The sequence below is a fragment of the Arachis hypogaea genome, chromosome 4 (assembly GCF_003086295.3).
Source record: "Arachis hypogaea cultivar Tifrunner chromosome 4, arahy.Tifrunner.gnm2.J5K5, whole genome shotgun sequence".
Taxonomy (NCBI): domain Eukaryota; kingdom Viridiplantae; phylum Streptophyta; class Magnoliopsida; order Fabales; family Fabaceae; genus Arachis; species Arachis hypogaea.
The window spans coordinates 55,516,357-55,533,869 of record NC_092039.1 but is presented as its reverse complement, the minus strand read 5'-3'; the positions used below and the strand labels follow the sequence as shown (position 1 = coordinate 55,533,869).

General features: G+C 39.8%; 1 non-coding gene across 1 annotated transcript; it reads right to left on the bottom strand.

Moving 5' to 3' along the window:
• Positions 1-3,088: 3,088 nt before the first annotated feature.
• LOC112798401 (small nucleolar RNA R71) lies at positions 3,089-3,195 on the bottom strand. The gene has a single exon (XR_003200013.1). It is a non-coding gene; the product is annotated as a small nucleolar RNA R71 (small nucleolar RNA).
• Between the last annotated feature and the right edge of the window lie 14,318 nt (positions 3,196-17,513).

Sequence of the window (17,513 nt, the reverse complement as noted above, 5' to 3'; positions counted from 1 at the left end):
GCATAAAAAAGACCATAAAAGAGGTATAATCTTAATTGATCATTGCAATTCATGCCTTAATTGATGAATATCATAGTACATTGCTTTGAAATGAGTTTGTGCTGGATTTCAGGTGGAGAAGACATCAAAAATGGGAAAGAAAACAACAAAACAAGTGGGGGCGTGTGAAGCAAGCGTGCCACTTGGAACAAATGCCATAAAAGTGTATTGGCATGGCACGCCAGAAGCTGGGCATGGCACACTGGTACAACATTCCAGAGAGCAAAAATGGAAGACCATCAAAGGGGCGTGGCACGCCAGGAGCAGGGCGTGGCACGCGAACTCATTACTAGAAGAGGCATCACTATGGCGTGCCACTTTGTGTCGAAGGTGTGGCACGCCAGCCCCAGAGTTCACTCGTGCGTGCCACTTGAGGACCAAGGCGTGGCACGCCAAGCTTATATGACCCACAATTGAATGGGCGTGCCACTTGAGCAACAAGGCATGGCACGCCAGTGAACAAGGAGACCATGCAAAAGCTGGCCGTGCCACTTGGTATCGAAGGCGTGGCACGCCGGCTTAATTATCTCACTTTGGCGTGCCACTTGAACATCCAGGCGTGGCATGCCAACATCTAGGACCATGGCAAATGAAGGGCATGACACGCCAGTCTCATGGCGTGGCACGCTGGTAGTGTTTTCCAGAGAAAGAATTAAAAGGCCCATGAACTCAGGCGTGCCACTTGGATAGCGAGGCGTGGCACGCCAGTAAGAAGATGAAGCAACTGAAGGGCGTGACATGCCAGTCTCATGGCGTGGCATGCTGGTAATGTTTTCCAGAGAGGAAGAAGAGGAGCAAATGAACTCAGGCGTACCACTTGGATGGCGAGGCGTGGCACACTGGCAAGGGGGTGAAGCTTTAAGAAGGGCGTGGCATGCCAGACCCTGGGTGTGCCACGCTGGTACAAATCTTCAGAAGCATAGAAATAAGGGAAGTGACCTTGGGCGTGCCACTTTGATTCGAAGGCGTGGCACGCCAGGCTATTTTGCCCTTTAAAATGTCCTGGGCGTGCCACTTAGACTCAAAGGCATGGCACGCTAGGGGTGAAATAGAGGATGGCATGCCACTTGAATGGAGAGGCGTGGCATGCCAAATTAGAAACAGAAAGAGCATGACACGCCAGAGAAGCGCCAGTCACACGCCAGTTGGATGGTCACGTTTGTTTGGTTTCTTTTCCCTCCAAATTGTAATTTTTCTTTCACTTTTGTAGTTTTCTTTTATTTTCTAGATCTAGGAGTAGTATAAATACCCTTTGAAGTATTGGAAAAAGGGAGTTAGCAAGTCACAGAGTTTAGTTTTGATATTACTTTTTACTTTTCACACTTCATCTCTTCCATCTTTTGTACTTTCTCTCTGAGCTATGAGTAGCTAAATTGCCTCTCATTGAGAGAGGGAGCTCTATTGTACTTGATGGATTAATGATAGTGAATTTCTTCTTCTCTTCATCTTCTCTTTGATTTGCTAGAAGGAATTTCGATTTTAGTGCTTAATGTTCAATTAACTTGGAAAAGAGATTGACTGCAAAATGGGTTTCATGGGAACCTTGGAAAAGGAAACATGAAACCATGCTAGAGGTCCCTTCTCACACTTGAGTAGAATCTGGATTTTAGTGTTTGGATATGGTGACATATAATCTTCCCTCTACCTGGACCTATGATGATGTGTGGTACAATCAGGGACCAAGCATATCTCTCTTCATGAGGAATTAGACTAAAGAATTGGCTATTAATCAAGATCTGAGAGATTGAGTAACCAAGGGATTGGGGCTCAATCAATCATGATTGCCAAGAGGTCAATGAGTTGCATGATTGAAGAGGATATGAGCTGGAATTAATCCAAAAAGACAGTATCTCCTGATCTCAATGAATTCCCCCACTCTTATCTCTCCCATTCTTTTATAGCTTTACTTACATTCTGCAAAATCCCATTCCCCTTTACATTCTTGTTATTCCCATTTCTGCACTTTATTGCTTTATTCTATTTCTTTTGTCATTTAATTTTCTGCCATTTATAATTATGCACACACAACTTATTCTGTTGAGCTTGACTAATTCACCAATTGATTAAAATTGCTCAAATCTACCAATTTCTGTGGATACGTTCCCCCTCCACTGTGGGTTAATACTTGACGATAATTTTGGTGCACTTGCCAAGAGTGGATTCATCAATATTATTGGGGAAGGGTAGTGAATTCAGCCCATCAAGTTTTATGGCGCCGTTGCCGGGGATTGGTTTGAATTTGACAATGATTAAACCAATTGGAGAGCTAGATTAAGCATTTTTTTATTATTTTATTTTTCTTTATTCAATTCCTAGTGTAACCTTTAAATTCCTTTCTAATCTCTATTTCTCTTTCTTGTCTTTCTGAGATTCTTTAGCTATTTATTGTTTATACTTTCACTCTTCTAACTGTTTGATTAATTGCATCACTCAAGCTAATCAATAATTTTAACTAAGGATATTTCTTCACTTGCTCTTTTCTTGCTATGTGTTGGCTATATGCAGGTAGAAGAGGAGATACTTCATCCTCTTTTGATAGTGAACCTGAGAGAACCTTCCTTAGATTAAGGAGGGAGGCTAGAGGCAAGGGAATAGTTGGAGAAGAAGATCTAACAACCACCATGGAAGACGAAGTGCACGAAGATGTTGGAGGAGGAGCTGGAAATCAAGCTGGGCAAGAGAGGAGAGTCTTAGGCTCCTATATCAACCCAAATCTAGGAAAATGTGGTAACATCATCTTCAAGCCAACAATCCATGCCAACAACTTTGAGTTGAAACCTCAACTCATCACGCTAGTCCAGAATAACTTCTCATATGGAGGAGGTGCTCAAAAAGATCCAAATCAACATCTCAACACATTCTTGAGGATATGCGATACTGTAAAGTCCATTGGTGTACACCCTGACACCTACAAACTACTTCTATTCGCTTTCTCACTCAGAGATAAGGCAACAAAGTGGTTAGAATCATTTTCGAAGGTGAGCCTAACCACATGGGAGGATGTTGTGAACAAGTTTCTAGCGAGATATACCTTCCACAGAGGATCAACAGGATAAGAGCTGAGGTACAAACCTTCAGACAGCTAGATGGTGAAACACTCTATGAAGCCTGGGAGAGGTTCAAAGATCTAACAAGGAAATGCCCACCGAATATGTTTAATGAGTGGGTGCAGCTCCACATTTTCTATGAAGGATTAACCTATGAATCGAAGAAGGCTGTGGACCACTCTTTAGGGGGTTCACTCAACAAGAAGAAAACTATTGAGGAAGCCATAGATGTCATTGAAACTATAGTTGAGAATAACTACTTCTATGCTTCAGAAAGAGGCCAAAAGAAGGGGGTGCTGGAACTCAATTCTATGGATGCCCTGTTGGCACAAAACAAGGCAATTGCAGCACAATTAGTAGCCTTAACCAAGAAAATGGAAAACAATCAAGTTGCAGTTGTCCAAGCTCAAGCACCACCCCAAGAAGAAAATGACCAGAAGTTGAACGTGAACAAGCAAACTATGTGCATAACCCCTCTCGACCACCATATGACCCTAACTCTAAGACATACAACCCAGGATAGAAGAACCACCCAAATTTTGGGTGGAGGAACCAACAAAATCACAACCAAGAGCACAACAAACCATACCAAGCCAATCAATACCAGAATCACAACTCCAACCATCAGTCAAATAACAACAGACCTTACCACAATCCACCTCACACATCATATCCTTCCAACTAGCAAACATACCACCATTAAGACACACTAACCCCAACCTCACAGCCGTGTGAAATAACTTTGAGAGAGTAGAGGCCACAATAGCACAGCTATCATCACAACTCACAGGAGCCATTTCTACCCTCTTGGAAATGCAAGCACAAGCTGAAAAGAAGATAGATGCCAACCAAGAAGAATACAGGTCAAATTTAAAGAACCAAGGTGCAGCAATCTCAAAACGGGAAGCACAAGTCGGGTTCTTATCCAAGAAAATCCGAATGCCTACACACATTTCCAAGTGACACCATGGCCAACCCAAGAGGGGAATGCAAGGTCATCACACTTAGAAGTGGAAAAGTGCTAGAAGAAGCCACTCAAAACCAGGAAAGCAATGAAGAAGAAGCTGCAGAAAAGCCTGAAAACAGGAAGAAAGAAGAGGCTCCTAGCCCGTCTTCACCAAATCCAATCTTGAAGCCTTATGTACCAAAGGCACCATACCCACAAAGGCTAAGAAAAGATGGGAAGGACAGCCAATTTTCCAGATTTTTGGAAATCTTTAAGAAGCTCCAAATTAACATACCATTTGCTGAAGCATTGGTGAAAATGCCCCTCTATGCAAAGTTCTTGAAGGAGCTAATGACAAGAAAAAGAAACTGGGGTGAAAAGGAGACTGTAGTCCTAACTGAGGAATGTAGTGCCATCATACAAAAGAAACTCCCCAGAAAATGAAGGACCCTGGGAGTTTCCAAATCCCCTGCATCATAGGGGATATTACTATTGAAAAGGCCTTGTGTGACTTGGGAGCTAGCATCAATCTCATGTCCTTAAACATGATGAGAAGGATGAGAATTGAGGAAACCAAACCAACACAAATGGCACTCTAACTAGCTGATAGAACATTCAAGTTTCCACATGGAGTGGTGGAAGATTTATTGGTGAAGGTAGGAGAATTCATCTTCCCAGCTGACTTTGTTGTGCTGGATATGGAAGAAGAGGAAAACACTTCAATTATCCTAGGAAGGCCATTCCTAGTTACTGCTGGAGCCATCATTAATGTGCAAAAAGGAGAACTAGTCTTGAGATTACATGAGGAAATGATGGTCTTCAATGTCTTCAAGGCAATGAGTTATCCCAAGGAAGCAATAGGAGAATGCATGATGGTGGACACCATAGAACAAATAGTCCAAGGAGTTTTGGAAGAAGAGCAATATGAAGGAAGTATGGAATTGGAGCAACAAGCACCATGTGAAGAACCACCACAAGGAACCATGGAAAGTTCAATCATGACAAACCACAAAGACAACAAAAAAGAAGAGGCACCGAAACTAGAGCTAAAAATCCTACCTCCAAGCTTGAAATATGCCTATCTAGGTGACAACAGCACCTACCCAGTGATCATCAACTCAAGCTTGAGCAAAGAGCAAGAAGAGGAGCTCATCCAAGTGCTTAAACAACACAAGGATGCTATAGACTGGACACTCACAGACCTAAAAGGGATTAGTCCTTCAATGTGCATGCACAAGATCCTACTTGAGGAGGGTGCCAAGCCCTCAAGGCAACAACAAAGAAGGTTGAATCCAACCATGAATGAGGTAGTCTAGAAGGAAGTGCTAAAGTTGTGGCAAGCTAGGGTGATCTACCCCATCTCAGACAGCCCTTGGGTGAGCCCGGTACAAGTAGTTCCAAAAAAAGGAGGAATCACTGTTGTACCAAATGAGAAGAATGAGCTGATACCAACAAGAACAGTGACTGGTTGGCGCATGTGCATGGACTACAGGAAGCTCAATGAGGCCACCAGGAAGGATCACTTCCCCCTACCATTCATGGATAAAATGCTCGAGAGGCTGGCTGGACATGAATACTACTGCTTTCTTGACGATTATTCGGGTTACAACCAAATAGTTGTGGACCCAAAGGACCAGGAGAAAACTTCATTTACTTGTCCATATGGTGTTTTTGCTTACAGAAGGATGCCCTTTGGACTGTGCAATGCACCTGTAACATTCCAAAGATGCATGCTCTCCATATTTTTGGATATGATTGAGAGGTTCATCGAGGTGTTTATGGATGACTTCTCTGTATTTGGTAACACATATTCTGATTGCTTGCATCACTTAGCCCTGGTGCTAAAGAGATTCCAAGAGACCAACCTTGTTTTAAACTGGGAAAAATACCATTTCATGGTTACAGAAGGAGTGGTCCTTGGTCATAAAATCTCAAAGAAGGGCATATAAGTAGACAGGGCAAAGGTAGAGGTAATTGAAAAGTTACCTCCACCTTGCAATGTCAAAGCAATCAGAAGCTTTTTGGGACACGTTGGTTTTTATAGGAGGTTTATTAGAGACTTCTCCAAGGTTGCCAAGCCATTGAGCAACCTACTTGTCTCTAATGTGCCTTTTGTTTTTGATAATGAATGCATGTTAGCCTTTGAAGAGCTTAAGAACAAACTTTCCTCTGCACCTATCATAGCACCACCATGTTGGGATCTACCTTTTGAGTTGATGTGTGATGCATCAGATTTTGCTGTGGGTGCTGTTTTAGGATAGAGGAAGGATAAGTTGGTGCATGTCATCTATTATGCCAGAAAGGTCTTTAATGAAAATCAAAGGAACTACACCACTACAGAGAAGGAATTACTTGCCATTGTCTTTGCTTTGGATAAATTTAGATCATATCTCATTGGTTCTAAAGTAATTATATTCACTGATCATGCAGCACTCAAATACTTGCTTACAAAACAAGAATCCAAGCCAAGGCTAATAAGATGGATCCTGCTACTCCAAGAGTTTGACATTGAAATTAAGGATAGGAGTGGAGCAGAGAACAAAGTTGCTGACCACCTCACAAGGATCCTACAAGAGGAAGAAGGAGCACACCATCTTGCAGTAAATGAAAGCTTCCCGGATGAGCAATTGATGATGATACAAGAGACCCCTTGGTTTGCTGACATAGCCAATTTCAAGGCCATTGGGGAACTACCAACCAACATCAACAAACATATGAAGAAAAAGCTCATCAAAGATGCCAAATACTATATCTGGGATGAGCCATACTTGTTTAAAAAGTGTGCTGATGGGATCTTGAGGAGGTGTATATCCTATGGAGAAAGACAAAAGGTGCTTTGGCAATGTCACAGATCTGCATATGGAGGCCACTTTAGTGGAGAAAGCACAGCAGCCAAGGTGCTCCAATGTGGATTCTACTGGCCAAGCATTTTCAAGGATGCAAAGGACTTGGTGTCAAGGTGTGATGAATGCCAGAGAGCTGGCAATTTACCCAGGAATAATGAGATGCCACAGAGATTTATAATGGAGCTAGAACTATTTGATGTATGGGGGATTGACTTCATGGGGCCTTTCCCATCCTCCTACTCAAATAGTTATATACTTGTGGCTGTAGATTATGTGTCAAAGTGGGTGGAGGCTATTGCCACCGCCACAAATGACAACAAGGTTGTAATGAGCTTCTTGAGAAAGAACATTTTCAGTAGGTTTGGAGTTCCCAGAGCACTCATTAGTGATGGAGGGACACATTTCTGCAATAAACAACTGGAAGCACTCCTTCTCAGATATGGAGTCAAACACAAGGTGGCAACCCCTTATCATCCGTAGACCAACGGGCAGGAAGAGATTTCCAACAGGGAGCTAAAAAGGATTCTTAAAAAAACTGTTGGAAGCTCAAGGAAGGACTGATCTAAGAAGCTAGACGATGCTCTATGGGCCTACAGGATAGCCTTCAAGACCCCCATTAGAATGTCACCATACCAATTAGTATTTGGCAAGGCTTGCCACTTGCCAGTTGAACTGGAGCATAGAGCCTTCTGGGCTCTAAAACTTCTGAATTTTGATGAGCAAGCTGCTAGAGAAAAGAGGCTAAGCCAACTCAACGAGCTGGAAGAATATAGGAACCAAGCATATGAAAATGAAAAGATCTACAAAGAGAACACAAAAAAATGGCATGATCAAAAGATAGCAAAGAGGGTGTTTCCTGAAGGACAAAATGTGTTATTGTACAATTCTAGACTTAGGTTCTTCCCTGGGAAGCTTAAGTCTAGATGGTTTGGACCCTTCACCATCATCAAAGTGTACCCCTATGGTCAAGTGGAGCTCATGGAGGACAAAACACAGAGAACCTTCACTACAAATGGCCATAGACTCAAGCATTACATGGGGGACTCACTGGATGAAAGAAGAGTGAGCTACCACCTCAACTGAAGAAGGAAGAACGTCAAGCTAGTGACGATAAAGAAGCGCTGGTTGGGAGGCAAACCAACACTTTGTATCCTTTTGATTTATTGCTTTATTAGAAGTAGATTGTAAATATTAGCTTAGAAAGTTAATTTCAGTTTTGATAGTTAAGATGGCTTTGTGAGTTAAATTGTGTGCTATTTTTGGAAGTGCAGCTGGATGAAAGTATTTACTAATGATGATGAGTGATTGGGCTAAGAATTAGCTAAAAAGCTAAGTTTGGTGTGGCCACTCACCAACTTGATCTAGGCTTACAAGCATTTGGATAAATTAAATTTTTAGGAGTAAGCCCAGAGATTAAGTTTGGTGTGGCCACTACCATACGAGAATCAATCAGCAAGCCCAATACCACTCAAATTGGAAGCATTTAATACATTGGTGGAGGCTTGAATGAGGATTTTAATGTGTTCAGGGGAGATTAGACGCAAAGAATGTGAAAGGATTGAAATTATTTCTTCCCCATGAACACATTAAAAACCCAATGATGAACCCAATTTATTGAGATGCAAATGAATTAAGTTTGGTGTCCCAAGGGACACCCATCAGTTGCAATCCCATTCACTAGGATTAAAAAGGAATATGGAGGATCATTTTGTCATTACTAATGGGGTTTTTCATTTTTTCAGGAGATTGAATGGGGCCCAATTGATAGATAACAAGGAGGTCAAAGTGTACTTACACTTTGGAACTCAACATCTTCAGAGAGCACAGCGGGTTAAGGGTTGGCGCCTCTTCCCACGCTAGGCACCACTCCCTAAGTGGAAAACATTGAATTCCCTTCTTTTTTCCCCACCATCAAACTACACCCTTCACTCCTATAAATCCCCTATCCTCCCATTCCCTCCACATAACAAACTCACAGAGACCTTTCCTTCTTCTCTCGTTCTTCTTTTTCTTCATCTCTCTACTTGATTGGGACAATCAAGTGCTAAGTTTGGTGTTGGGGCAAAACCTTGTTTTGCTTGTGTTTCTTCATAACACTCTATTAATACCGTAGAACCCTCAAACACACATTCTCTCTATCCACCCAATGTCACCACCAAGATCCTCAACCTCAAAGAAAAGAAAGACCAAAGAACCAACCTCAGGTTCCTTGGTGAGCGAAATTGTGATCTTTAATAATGGCTTCAACTTGGTATGTGCATTTATAACTTAGCACTTTCTTCACAGCCTCGCACAACTAACCAGCAAGTGCACTGGATCGTCCAAGTAATAAACCTTACTTGAGTAAGGGTCGATCCCACGGAGATTGTTGGTATGAAGCAAGCTATGGTCATCTTGTAAATCTCAGTTAGGCGGATAATAAATGGTTATGGAGTTTTTGAATAATTATAATAAATAAACATAAAATAAAATAGAGATACTTATGTAATTCAATGGTGGGAATTTCAGATAGGCGTATGAAGATGCTATGCTCCTTTTGAATATCTGCTTTCCTACTGCCTTCTTCCAATCCTTCTTACTCCTTTCCATAGCAAGCTGTATGTAGGGCATCACCGTTGTCAATGGCTACATCCCATCCTCTTAGTGAAAATGGTCCAAATGCTCTGTCACAGCACGACTAATCATCTGTCGGTTCTCGATCATGTCGGAATAGAATCCATTGATTCTTTTGCGTTTGTCATCACGCCCAACAATCGTGAGTTTGAAGCTCGTCATAGTCATTCAATCCCTGAATCCTACTCGGAATACCACAGACAAGGTTTAGACTTTCCAGATTCTCATGAATGCCGCCATCAATCTAGCTTATACCACGAAGATTCTGATCAAAGAATCCAAGAGATATGCGCCCGGTCTAAGGTAGAACGGAAGTGGTTGTCAGTCACGCGTTCATAGGTGAGAATGATGATGAGTGTCACGGATCATCACATTCATCATGTTGAAGTGCAACGAATATCTTAGAATAAGAATAAGGGGAATTGAATAGAAAATAGTAGTAATTGCATTAAAACTCGAGGTACAGCAGAGCTCCACACCCTTAATCTATGGTGTGTAGAAACTCCACCGTTGAAAATACATAAGTGATGGTGGTCTAGGCATGGCCGAATGGCCAGCCCCCATGAATGATCAATAGTCTCCCTAGATGAATAATGGAATAAAACTGAGACCAAAGATATTATGTGGTCAAAAGACGTCTAATACAATAATAAAATGTCCTATTTATACTAGACTAGCTACTATGGTTTACAGAAGTAAGTAATTGATGCAGAAATCCACTTCCGGGGCCCACTTGGTGTGTGCTTGGGCTGAGCTTGAGCTTTACACGTACAGAGGCTTCTTTTTGAGTTGAACTCCAAGTTGTAACGTGTTTTTGGCGTTCAACTCTGGTTCGTGACGTGTTTCTGGCATTTGACTCTAGAATGCAGCATGGAACTGGCATTGAGCGCCAGTTTACATCATCTAATCTAGAATAAAGTATAAACTATTATATATTTCTGGAAAGCTCTGGATGTCTACTTTCCAACGCCATTGATAGCGTGCCATTTAAAATTCTGTAGCTCTAGAAAATTCATTTTGAGTCTAGGGAGGTCAGAATCCAACAACATCAGTAGTCCTTTGTCAGCCTTCTTATCAAAGCTTTGCTCAGGTCCCTCAATTTCAGTCAGAAATTACCTGAAATCACAGAAAAACACACAAACTCAAAAGTAGCTAGATCCTACTAAAAACTACCTAAAAACAATGCTAGAAAGCGTATAAATTATCCGCTCATCATAACACTAAACTTAAATTGTTGCTTGTCCCCAAGCAACTGAAAATCAAATAGGATAAAAAGAAGAGAATATACTATAAACCTCAAACTATTAATGAAAATTAGTTCCAATTAGATGATCAGGACTAGTAGCTTTTTGCTTCAGAACAGTTTTGGCATCTCACTTTATCCTTTGAAGTTTAGAATGATTGGCGTCTCTAGGAACTTAGAATTTCAGATAGTATTATTAATTCTCCTAGTTAAGTATGTTGATTCTTGAACATAGCTACTTTTATGAGTCTTGGCCGTGGCCCTAAGCACTTTGTTTTCCAGTATTACCACCATATACATAAATGCCACAGACACATAACTGGATGAACCTTTTCAGATTGTGACTCAGCTTTGCTAAAATCCCCAGTTAGAGGTGTCCAGAGCTCTTAAGCACACTCTTTTTGCTTTGGATCATGACTTTAACCACTCAGTCTCAAGCTTTACACTTGGACCTGCATGCCACAAGCACATGGTTAGGGACAGCTGGATTTAGCCGCTTAGGCCTGGATTTTATTTCCTTGGGCCCTCCTATCCATTGATGCTCAAAGCCTTGGATCCTTTTTACCGTTGCCTTTTAGTTTTAAGGGCTATTGGCTTTTTCTGCTTGCTTTTTCTTTTTCTTTCTATTATTTTTTGCCACTTTTTTTTTCACAAGCTTTTGCTATTCACTGCTTTTTCTTGCTTCAAGAATCAATTTTATGATTTTTTAGATTATCAATAGCATTTCTCTTTGTTCATCATTCTTTCAAGAGCCAACAATTTTAACATTCATAAACAACAAGATCAAAAATATGCACTGTTCAAGCATTCATTCAGAAAACAGAAAGTATTGTCACCACATCAATATAATTAAACTAAATTCAAGGATAAATTCGAAACTTATGTACTTCTTGTTCTTTTGTATTAAAACATTTTTCATTTAAAAAAGGTGAAGGATTCATGGAATTATTCATGGCTTTAAGACATAGTTACTAGACACTAATGATCATGAAGTAGAGTCACAACATAAACAAACATATAGCATAAAATCGAAAAAACAGAGATAAGAACAAGGAAGTTAAGGAATGAGTCCACCTTAGTGAGGGTGGCGCCTTTTTGAAGGATCAATGGTGCTTTTTGAGATCCTTTATGTCTCTTTCTTGCCTTTGTTGCTTGATCCCTAGTGATTTTGGTGCTCCTATCCTTAGTTGCTCCCAATAATTATGTAGAGGAACATGTATCCCCTGAGGTATCTCAGGGATCTTTTGTTTTTCAGTCAAATGCTTTACTACTAAGCTATGGATTCTTGAGATGATCTCTCCGTCTCCCATGACTCGGAGGTGGAAGCATTTTGTCTTCCCTTTTATCTCTTTTTTTTTGAGGTTTCTCTGGCCTTAGGTGCCATCAATGGTTATGGAAAACAAAAAAGTTATGTTTTTACCACACCAAACTTAGAATGTTGCTCGCCCTCGAGCAAAGAAGAAAGAATGGAAGGAAAAGAAGATATGGAGGAGATGGAGAGATGTGTATGTTTTGGACATATGGGTGGGATTGGGTGGGAAGAGATGATGGGGAAGAGAGATTGAGTTGATTGGTGAAGAAGAGAGAAGGTGAGTTGAGGTAGGTGGAGATCCTGTGGGGTCCACAGATCCTGAGATGATCCTGTGGGATCCACAGATCCTAAGGTGTCAAGGAATTATCATCCCTGCACCAATCAAGCATGTAAAATGCCTTTGCATGCAATTCTGGCGTTTAAACGCTAGAGTGATGCTTGTTTTGGGCGTTTAACGCCTATTTGCAGCATGTTTCTGGTGTGGCTTAGGGGTTGAGGGTTGAGCCTCCTCATGTCCCTTGTTTTCTTCACCCGGTTTCTCCTCTGGTGATTGCTTGTGGGTCTCCTTCAGTTCCTTTCCACTTCTGAGTGTGATGGCTTGACATTCCTCCTTTGGCATTGAGTTAATATTGCTGCAATTGTTGTGTCCAGGAACTTGTTTGAATAAGAATTCAATATGTGTTTCCAGTTTCTTGATGGCAGCATATTGATTCTGCATAGTAGATTGCACTTCTTCCCGGAAAGCTTTGCTATCTTCAATGTCCTTGCATAGGCTTTCAAGTAGAGCCTCAATTTTTGAGAGCCTTTCCTCTGTCAATGATGGTGGGTTGAGATTAGGTGGTTGAGAAGGTTGATTAGATGGATGTTGATAATATCTCTGTGAGGTTTTTTGATGAGTAGCATTATTGTTGGAGTTGAAGTTGTGGCGTCTCTGATCTTGCCCTTGGTCTTGTTGATTTCCCCATCCAAAGTTGGGGTGATTCCTCCATCCAGAGTTGTAAGTTTTGGAGTATGGATCATGGACTTGTCTAGGTGAGTTTTCCACATAGTTGGCTTGCTCCCAGTCACCTTTTTCTCCTATGTTTACTCCTTCTTGAGTTGGTGATGAGGTGATGGCTGCTGCAACTTGGTTCTCTTCCACCTTCTTGGTAAGATCTGCTAGCTGCTTGGTGATCATCTTGTTTTGGGCTAACAGTGCATCCATGTGGTTCAGCTCTATTACTTCTCTAGTGTTACTTCTTTCGGAGGCATAGAAGTAGTTATTCTCAGCAACTGTTTCATTGACATCTATGGCTTCTTCAATTGTTTTCTTCTTGTTTAAAGAGCCTCCTGATGAATGATCCACAGCATTCTTTGACTCATAGGAAAGACCTTCATAGAAGATGTGAAGTTGAACCCACTCATTAAACATCTCTGGTGGGCATCTCCTTGTTAGATCCTTGAACCTTTCCTAAGCTTCATAAAATGTCTCCCCATCTTGCCGTCTGAACGTCTGCTCTTCCGTTCTCAATCTATTGATCCTTTGAGGGGGGTAAAACCTTGCCAAAAACTTGTTCACTACCTCTTTCCAATTGGTCAAGCTCTGCTTTGGAAAGGATTCAAGCCACTTGGATGCATTGTTCCTGAGTGAATAGGGGAACAAGAGCAACCTATAGACATCGGGGTGGACTCCATTGGACTTCACCGTGTCACAAATCCTCAAGAAGGTGGTCAAGTGTTGGTTAGGGTCTTCTTGAGCACCTCCTCCAAATGAGCAATTATTTTGCACCAAAGTGATGAGTTGGGGTTTTAGTCGAAATTGTTGGCATGTATGGTAGGTTTCTGAATGCTGCTCCCACAGTTTCCAGGATTAAGGTTGATATAGGATCCTAAGACTCTCCTTTCTTGCCCAGCACGGTTGGCATGGCCTTGATTATAAGCCTCCTCTTCATGGTTGTTCTCCAAATTCTCTTCCATGTTGGGTTCAAAACACTCTTCCTCTGCTTCCTCAGCACCAATAATCCTTTTTCCTCTTGTTTCCCTTCGTCGTCTCCAAAGGGTTCTTTCAGGTTCTGAATCAAATGATGTTGAAGCTCCTTCTCTTCTTCCTGTCATACAACAAATAGATTGAACAACAGGAGGTATAGTGAAGATTATTCTTGTTAGAATGATTGTTAGTGTGACTGATGCAATTTATCAAATAGTTAGTGGGTTAGTGAGCTGAATTAGGATCAACTAAGAAAAAGAGAATAGAAAATAAAGAGGGTATAGAGGGTGAGGAAGAAATTAAAAATGAACTAAGGTAAATTGACTGAATAATACAAAACAAATAACAAAACATATAAGAAAAATGCTTAATCTAGTGATCTTCTAACTTAATCATTGTTGATTCAAAATCAATCCCCGGCAACGGCGCCATAAACTTGATGCGTGAAAAGTTGTCTCTCAACAAATTTCCCTTCGGCAAGTATACCGAATTGTCGTCAAGTAAAACTCACAATAGAGTGAGGTCGAATCCCACAAGGATTGATTGGTCAAGCAACTTTAGTTAGAAGAATATGCTAGTTGAGCTAAACAGAATTGAGATTGAGATGCAGGAATTTAAATGACTAGAAAGTAAATAACAGAAATTAAAGTGCAGAATCTTAAATGGGGAGTTGGGAATGTGAGTAGGAAATTAAATGGCAGAAAGTAAATAGAATGGGTAAGATCAGAAATGGGGATATCATTGGGTTTAGGAGATGTTGCATTCTCCGGATCAAGTTCATTCTCATCTCTTCCTCAATCAATGCATTCATTAATCTCCTTGGCAATCTTAAGTGATTGGATCCCAATTCCTTGGCAATCCAATCTCTCTAAGCTTGAACAATTGCCCAATTCCTTGATTTAATTGCTCATGGGAAGAGATGAAAGTGTGGTCACTGATTATACCACATGTATTTCCAAATCAAAGTGTTGGGAGGATTAAATGTCACAATATCCATCCAAACCCCAATTTGGTCCAACATGAGAAAGCATTTCTAGCATGATTTCCTTATCCCTTTTCCAAGGTTCAAAGGAGATACAATTATGGAGAGTTTCTTTTCCAAGACAACTAACCAATTGAATTAAGATCGAAAGCTTTCTAGTAAGATCAAGAGAAAAGAAAGAAGAAGAAGAATGAAAACTATAATTGATCCATTAAATTACAACAGAGCTCCCTAACCCAATGAAAGGGGTTTAGTTGTTCATAGCTCTAGGAATCAAAAATGGCAGAAAAGAAGAATCCATACTAGAAGTACAGAAAAGTAAATATGCAGAGAGTAGTTCCCAAAAGTGCTAAGCTTCTCTCTAGTTCAAAATTACTCCTATTTATACTACTCCTCATGATCTTCTAGTGAGTTCTTCAAGTATTGGATGTGGGCTCTGGACCTTGAGTTGAAGCAATTCTCATCTTTAGTGGGCCCAGCTTGTAGAGAAATAAGAATTAGGCTTGGGCATTTAGTGAGATTAACATTGGGTAATATTTTGAGTGCGAGAACGTTAGTGGCATTCACTTTTTCCACTAACGTTCCACCCTTATATACCGACGTTAATTCCAACGTTAGAAATCTTAATGTGACTTCTAACGTTTCTTACTCAATCCTTGGCCAACATTAATGGGACTCACTTTTCCCATTAACGTTGGCTTGTGCCCCTTTTCGCAAACGTTAATGGGAATCACTTTTCCCATTAACGTTGCTTGCCTCTTGCCCCTACGTTAGGTCTCACATTAGCTTGGCTAACGTAGCTCTTAACGTGGGTCTCTATCACCTTCGAGAGCGTTAGTGACACTCACCTTTGTCACTAACACTCCAATTGCCTTAAGTCCCTACGTTAGAACCCACATTAACTAAGTTAACGTGGCTCTTAACATAGTAATAAAGCCATCTTCCAACGTTAGTGACAAAAGTGAGTGTCACTAACATTGGTTCTTTGAATTCAACTCCACATTAACTCTCACGTTAACAATCTTAACGTGAGAGTTAACGTAGGCAATGCTAATGATCTAATGCTAGTGACAAAAGTGAGTGTCACTAACGTTGGAGTTGTTGATCCTCTTCCATGTTAGAGTTCACGTTAACTAAGTTAACGTGACTCTTAACGTGGGCATTGCCTAGTTTCCCAATGTTAGTGGTGTTCACTTTTACCACTAACGTTGAGGAGAAACGTTATTGGAGTTCATGTTTCTCGTTAACGTGGAATCCTTTTTTTCTTCTACGTTAAGTACCACGTTAACTTAGTTAACGTGGCTGTTAACGTAAGCTATGAATGGCTTCGCAGGCGTTATTGGTGATCACTTTTCTCATTAACGTTGCAAGCTCTTTGCCATCCCACGTTAGTAGTCACGTTAACTAAGTTAACGTGAATGCTAACGTGGTTCTTCCATGCTTCATTTGTCCTGAAATCAAGCAATTAAAGTGCATCAAAGCTCTAGCTAAAGTCATGAGATTATGCATCATCAAATTCTCATGCAATTCTGGCAAAAATCTCATGAAATCATGCAAAATTCACAATAGTTGCCTAAATGAAGGTGTAAGTGTATTTTCACCCAAAACTTGCCTTATTCACTAGGAAAATGCATGAAACTACCCTAAAACAGTAAAGAAAAGGTCAGTGAAACTAGCCTAAATGCCCTGGCATTATGAAGATAGGAGCAGAGATTTGAGATGAAGATAAGTGTTAGTAAATGAATAAATAAATCGAATAAGATGAGAGAAAGAAGTTTTCGAAAATAATTTTTGAAAAGGAGTTAATGATTTTCGAGAATTAAAGGTGAAATAAAATTAAAATTAAAATTTAAAACAATTAATTAATTAAAAGAATTTTGAAAAGGAGGGAGAAATTTTCGAAAATTAGAGAGGAAAAAGTAGTTAGATGATTTTGAAAAAGATAAGAAACAAACAAAAAGTCAATTAGTTAGTTGAAAAAGATTTGAAAATCAAATTTGAAAAGATAAGAAGATAAGAAGATATTTTGAAATCAAATTTTTGAAAAAGATAAAATTTTTAAAAAAGATATGATAAAAAGATATGATTAAAAAGATATGGTTTGAAAAAATTTAATTTTTAAAATTAAAATTAATTACTTGGCTAACAAGAAACTAATAGATAAGATTCTAGAATTTAAAGATTGAACATTTCTTAACAAAAAAGTAACAAACTTCAAATTTTTTAATCAATCATATTAAATGTTAGTATAGTTTTCGAAAATAAAGATAAAATTAAAAAAAGATTTTGAAAAATTAAATTAAAATTTTCGAAGAATAGTAAGAAAAATGAAAAAGAATTGATTTTTGAAAAAGTTTTGAAAAGATAAGATTTTTAAAATTGAAAATTTGACTTGACTTATAAGAATAGCTAAGTTTTAAAAATTTTTGACTAAGTCAACTCAAATTTTTGAAATTTTGAGAAAAATAAGGAAAAGATATTTTTTTTATTTTTGAATTTTTAATGATGAGAAAGAAAAA